This window comes from Chinchilla lanigera, unplaced genomic scaffold, assembly GCF_000276665.1.
Source record: "Chinchilla lanigera isolate Chin_1 unplaced genomic scaffold, ChiLan1.0 scaffold00049, whole genome shotgun sequence".
Classification (NCBI taxonomy): Eukaryota; Metazoa; Chordata; class Mammalia; order Rodentia; family Chinchillidae; genus Chinchilla; species Chinchilla lanigera.
Window position 1 is genome coordinate 3,332,298 of NW_004955450.1, and position 7,166 is coordinate 3,339,463.

The 7,166-nt window shown below is 40.1% G+C and overlaps 2 pseudogenes; both read left to right on the forward strand.

The window, feature by feature from the left end:
- The first annotated feature begins 3,945 nt into the window (after positions 1-3,945).
- On the forward strand, positions 3,946-6,103 carry LOC102028921 (annotated as a pseudogene).
- On the forward strand, positions 5,114-5,498 carry LOC102013568 (annotated as a pseudogene).
- Positions 6,104-7,166: the final 1,063 nt, after the last annotated feature.

Below are 7,166 nucleotides of genomic sequence, written 5' to 3' on the forward strand. Positions count from 1 at the left end.
GGGATTACAGGTGTGCATCACTACGCCCGGTATCATGGCAGTTCTTGTGAGGCTGTGTGAAACAATAGGCTTAGCTGTTCTTTAAACTGCTCTTCACAGCAGTGCAGAATTCCTCTTTTTTTTACATATTCTAGTGCACGTTGCTTCTCAAACCTTCTCATCTTTTTCTTTCTGTTGGGGTTTAGCAGCTTCTCCACCCTGCAGGTCCCCATTTCTGGGCTCCTGTTTCTTTTGTCTCACTTACAAACTGGTGTATTCTTGCCTGAGCTCTCTTATGGCAAGAAACATGGCAAGGAACAAACAATACATAAAATGGGCCACAACTTCAGAATTCCACGGAAAGGAAAACTTTCTTTTCCTGTAATCTCAGCTCTTGGGAGGCTGAGGCAGGTGAATCTCTGTGGGTTTGAAGCCAGCCTGAGCAACATAGTGAGTTCAAAGCCAGTCTGCACTATATAGTGAAACTTTGTCTCAAAAAACCACCCAAAACAAAAACAAAAATAAAAATATGGGCTGGGGGTATAGCTCAGCAGCACAAGCACCTGCCTGGCAAGTGCAAGGTCCTGAGTTCAATCCCTGGTACAAAAAAAAAAAAAAAAAAAGAACACAAGAAATATCTCTTCAAAATGGACACTAAGTAGGCTGGGTATGGTGGCACATACCTGTAATTTTCAAAAAAAGGACACTAAATAAATGAGTTCCTTGATGGCTTAAAGATATTGTCATTCAAAATGGACTTCAAACAAAAACTGAACAAAAGAGGCAAAGAAGGTCACTATATATTGGGTAAGGGAATAATCCAACAGGAAGAGATAACAACTGTTAACATATATGCACCAAACAATGTTGTGCCTAACTTCAGAAAACAAATAGTACTAGACATAAAAGATTAGATAAACATAAAGACAGAGTGAGAGACCTTAATACCCCTCTCATAAATAGATCAACTAGACAAAAAACAGCAAAGAAATATCAGAGTTGAACAAAACCTTTGAACAAACAGATATCTACAGTGTTCTACCCAACAACAGAACACACATTCTTCTCATCAGCACATGGAACTTTCTCAAAAATAGACCACATACTAATCAATAAAGCAAGTTTAAGTAAATTTAAAAGAACTGAAATTATACCATACAAATTATCAGATCACAGCACAAGGAAATTAGAAGTCAATGACAAAAGAAAACACAGAAATTAAGCAAATGCATGGAAATTGAACAATACACACTTACATAAACAATGGGCTACAGAAAAAAATCAAGGAAGAAATAATACAGTTTCAAGTACTAAGTGGTAATGTCAGTACAACATAACAGAATTTATTGGATATAATGACAGCAGCCCTAAGAGAGAAGTTTATAGCTATGAATGCCCACATCACAAAAACAGAATGAGCCCAAATGAATAACTTGATGATGCATCTGTGGTCCTAGAAAAACAAGAACAATCCAAACCCAAAGCTAGTATGAAAAATCAGCAGAAATCAATGAAATTAAGAGCAAACAAACAAACCGAAAAAACAATAAAAACAACCCATGAATCGGACAGGTTTTTTTTTTTTTAAATAGACAAACCCCTAGCCAATCACACACACACACACACACACACACACACACACACACACACACACACAGAGGAAGGAAAAGATCCAAATCAGGGCTGGGGATGTAGCTCAGTGGCTGAAGTGCTGGCCTGGCAAGCATAAGGTCTTGAGTTCAATTCCTGGTACCCCTCAAAAAAAAAGATCCAAATCATTGTAATTAGAAAAGTAGAAGGGCTGACTTCCAGGAAGATGACAGAGTGGTAAAAACCAAAGAAACAGCCTTTCTCTGAGAATTGGTGTTCAGACACTGGACTATGGAAACACGACGAAGAGAAGAAGGAAGGAACTGGGTCCCCTTGACCCAGTAAAGATCTGAATTCAGAATTGAAGCCCATGGGGAAAGTGAAGAGAGAAACCTCAAGGCAGAAGGAGACGGCTAGTGGTCCTTTTTCCTTGAGCCTTGACTCACTTTGTGGGAAGGGTAGACTGAAGCTGTAGATGCACCATAACTACTGGTAACCCTAGATGCCTCCATGGAGAAATGTACCAGTGGAATAGAACAGTGGATACAGTGGACTGCAGGAGCTAGTGAGTTATTCAGGTTCAGATGTCCCCCAGGAGAGGAGGATTGGGAAGTAGCCATCTCGGAGAGAGGCCAACTGAGCTCAGAACTCAAAGCACCTGTGCGCTGGCTCCATCTAGTGGCTCCCAGTGTCAAGTTGAGGCAGAACTGAGTTCAAGTCACCAAAAAGTCAAGGAACCAAGTTCAAGTCAGCAGGAGGCACATGGAGTATTGTGGGCTGACTGAATTGTGTTCCAGTCTCACAGCCAGAAATCAGCCTGAACTTCAGTGAAACTGAAGGTGCAGGCTTCCTGGGATTATTCAGTACCCCACCATAAATCTACAGCTGGCTTGCTGGGATCAATCAACATGGATCTGGGCTCTTTCTGCCCATTCTGTGTACCAGTGACAACAGAGACATACCCTGAAGTGGACTTATCCTTTTTTCTTGTTTTTGTTTTATTTTGGTTTTTTTTTCTTGATTGTTTGTTCTTGTTTTGTGTAAACATTGTTTCTAGGTTTTTGTTCTTGTTGCTCTTCTGTTCTGTTCTTGTTTTTATTTCTTCCTTCTCTTTCCCTCCTATCTTCCTCACCAATTTTCCAAAGTTCACATAATCTTCCTTTGTCCACCAGACTTCCTTTTAATCTCTTCCTCTTTTTCTACTTCTCTATTTTTTCACCCTAACCCTTTAAAAATTTTCTCTCCTGAGGGTAAAATTGCCATATTGAGGGCATATTTACTGTGTACAATTTCCTGGTTGGTTTTAGATTTTGTTATATAACCACAAACTTAGTTCATATGGTTAAAGATGGCAAATTAATAGTTGCCACAGCTTATAATTTTCTAGGCTGTGTTTGATGTTATTGTTGCTGATCATACTATTTTTTTGTGTGTGATTGTACTACTTTAGCCAAGGTGACATATTGTTCTAATCAGTTGTTCTTCCTGGTATGCCAAAACTGAGATTGACTAAGGATCATAAAAAATACTATAGGACAGTGCCAAAGAATCAATTTCTTATCCCCAATGAATTAAGAGGTAAGATCTTGCAACAGATTCAAAACCCAAAAGCTAGTTACACCTGGAAGACATCTCTGAGAAGTTGTCATTTCTTAAGGGTTCTAAATACTAGCTATAGGGAAACCCATTCAGGAATCCTCCTGTCTCTCAGGAGCTATTTCTAGTCACCATTCCTTTTCCCAATAAAATTTCCTACTCTTAACCTCTGTTCTTCATTAGAATTCATTCTTTACTTCAGGGAACACAGACGTGAAGCACTGGACATCTACCAGGCTTCTCCAGTAAAGCTAAGGAATGAAGAGGTTGGACCTCCTCACTTGTATTGCAGAGCGCCACATCCCTCTTCTGCTTGGTCTTGTAACCATGCCAACCAATTGGTGCCCTCCACAATCCCAAGTCAGACCAATCAATAGTAGCAGGGAGGCAGCAAGGAGGTGGAGGAGGGATTGGTGGGCTGAGGGCTGGTGCAAAGCCTTGGACAGTGGGCTGAGGAGACAGATCTGTTTGCAGTAGGCATCCAGCAGGCAGAGTCTTACGTGCTGAGACCCCAGTGAGCTGAACTTCTGTTTTTTATCTTGGTTTTCAAACTCCCCAAGGCCCCATCCAGCTCCTAAGGGTAGAGCCTCTGTTGTGTTTCCCTTCCTCTGCATTCCCAAGAACCTAAGAGTCGGTTTTTCATAAAAAAAGCACTGAACTAGGAGCCAAGAGTAACTCTTTGCTAATTGGTATTGTGCAAGTCATCCTACCTCTCTGGATCTCAGTTGCTCCATCTCTAAAAAAAAAAAAAAAAGATAAAAATTGTTTACCTGTCTGAAGATGAGGTGGAGAACCATTCTACTATGGTATTGTTTTCTCTTGGTCACATGTCTACTTGCTGCTCTTCAAGCTGTGTCTATAGACACTGACAAGACAAAAGTAAAAAATACTGTGGAAAGTGCAAAGATAGAACTATCAGATACTGGACTTTATTGTGATGAATATCTCAAGCAAATTATTAATGTGTTGGAAGCAAATATTTCAGACAAAAGCTTCAGAAGCAGACATAGAGGAAGTGAAGAGTAAGAGGCTAAGCAAAACAGCAGGACTTCATAAGTCACCACATGAGAACAAAACCTGATGAACTGAAAAGGCAAAGGTAGGAAGGTTAAGAATGTTAACTGAAGCTAAATTGGATTCCTCTCAAGATATAGGAATGGATCACCAAGCTCTTCAAAAACAATTTGATCACTTAAACCATATGAATTCTGACAAGTTTGAATCCACAGATTCAGATATGCTAATCAAAGACCAACAAATTACTTGGAACAGTATGACAAGTCTTGTAATGAAAAATTTTAAAAATATGAAATGATGAAAGAATGTTTTAAAACACTAGATGAAGAAAAGAGAGAAGAAGAATCTAACTTTGAAAAAATGAAGAGAAAGTATGAAAATCATCCTAAAGTTAATAATCCAGGAAGCAAAGATAAATTAAAAGGGGTATAGGACTCATGGACTGGACCCTAATGACTCTGACCCCAAGGCATTTTTCAAATTACATGATGTCAATAGTGATGGGTTCTTGGATGAGCAAGAATTACAAGCCCTGTTTAGTAAGGAGTTGGAGAAAGTATATGGTGCCCAGAATGAAGAGAATGACATGGTGGAAATGGAGAAAGAAAGGCTTAGAATGAGGGAACATGTAATGAATGAGGTCGATACAAACAAAGACCAAATGGTGACTCTGGAAAAATTTTCCAAGCTACAGAAAGAATTCTTGGAGCCAGGTAGCTGGAAGACACTGGATTAGCAACAGTTCTTTACAGAGGAAGAACTAAAAAATATGAAAAAAATATTGCTTTACAAGAAAATGCATTTAACTTTCCACTCAAGCTAGGAAAAGTGCTTCTGGGTCACCTCTGGTGGCCACCTCCCAGTGCAATGAGGAAACTGAGGCCCAGAGAGGTTAAGTGACTGGAACAAAAAAAGCTAGTAAGTGGTAGAGCCAGGACTCAAACCCAGTCTAGGAGCTATGTCCACCTTGTTGCCCTCACTCTTACCTGTGTGATTGAGACACTGTAGTTTAATCTGGATCATCCTTGTGTGGAGAGCTGCAGCAGCAGGAACAGCAGTATCAGGCCTGGCTCCAAAGGATTGCAGAGAAAGACAACAACCTGGTACCTATTGGTAAGCCAGTCTCAGAGCACTATGATGAAGAGGAAGAAGAGGATGAAGATGATGAGGAGGATAGTGAAGAGGAATCAGAAGATGATGAAAACATGCAGGACATGGATGACAGGAATGACTATAATGAATCACTCAGTGATGGAGAAGTCAGTAAGGTCTACATGGAAGGTAAGGAACAGCTTTGGAATCAGAGGATTATCTAGGCAGACAAGGCAGGGTGATGATTCCAGACCAGTCCAACCTACCCTACATCCCCACCCTAAGCTCTCAGCCAACAAAACCAGCTGATGGCCCCAGTGCCTGAAAGCTCATCTTTGGGCACTTCTTTATCTGTTGCCAGGACCTGATCTTGACCCCTCCCAGACCATCAGTCTGCCCTTGAATCCCCAGATCTGAGCCCATCCCACTTACCCCGCCATTACCGCACCCCTTGGTTGCCAGGTCTGGTAATTCTATAACCTTTGTTAATAAAGACACAGAACTGAAAAACAATGAGTTTAAGAAGAAGGCGGTGGGATGCTGGGGATTTAGCTCAGCGGCACAGCACTTGCCTGGCAAGTGCAAGGTCGTGAGTTCAATTTCCAGTACTGGAAAAAAAAAAAAACCAAACAAACAGAAAAAACAAACAAACAAACAAACAAACAAACAAAAAAAAACAAGAAGAAGGCAGGGGGCTGGCTCAGGGATTTAGCTCAGTGGCACAGAGCCTGCCTGGCAAGCATGAGGTCATGAGTTTGATTTCTGGTATCGGAAAACCGCCCCCCCAAAAAAGAAGAAGGCAGATGAGCTTCAGAAACAAAAAAGAGAACTACAGCATCAGGGGCTGGGGATTTAGCTCAGCAGCAAAGCGCCTGCCTGGCGAGCACAAGGTCATGAGTTCAATTCCTGGTACTGGAAGAAAAACAAAAACAAAACAAACAAAAAAAGAACTACAGCATCAGCATAACCAGATTGAGGCTCAGAATCAGGATATCATTAAGCCACACAGCAGATAGAACAAAAAAAGTTACCACAAGAAATGCCTCCATTGGGTTCAACTGGATAACTGGAGCTTGAGCCACACACAAAGTTCTGAAATCCACCAGAACTTGGAAGAAAACTGTTTATTCAACATCTGTTTCATCTTTTAACTCCTTTTCTTTCTTTCTGCTTAATAAATATTTTAAAACAAAACAAAAAACCCACTATCAATGAAGCTATGTGCCATCAGCCCAGGAATTAAACTAAAAAGAAGTAGAAAATGAGAAGACAACTAAGATGTAACCCCAGATTTCCAGCTCACCAAAGACAAACACAGGGGGCAATGAGGTAGAACAGTTCAAAAGCCACCCATCTGGACTCTCTGAGGTGTTAACAGCAGAAATAACAAAGCAGATGAATGAGGTTCTAGAAAAAAATTAAATCAGAAATAATTTCCCAGATAACTACAGAAATGGTGGCCATATGAAAGATATCATTAGTGGCTGTAAAGCAGATACAAATAAAATAGAGGAGCTTAAGAAAATGATGGAAACCATGAATGTACAACATAGGAAAGAAAAAGCATCCATGAAATGGATTCAAACAGATACCCAGAAGATTAGAAATTCCACTAAAAGTATATGCATCAGAATGAGCCAATGTGAGGACAGAATATCAAATATAGAGGACAAGATTGTGGTTAGTGATCATGAAAAGAAAGATTTCTTAAAAACAGTATAGACCATCGAAAATCAATCCAACAGCTGCTAGATGATATAAAGAAAGATAACAAGATTGATTAGAGTCAATGAAAAAGCAGGAGATATCACAAATGACATAAAAAATCTTGTTCACAGAAGTAATGGCAGAAAACTTCCCAAGCACAGAGAAAGAATTTGATGTACAGATCA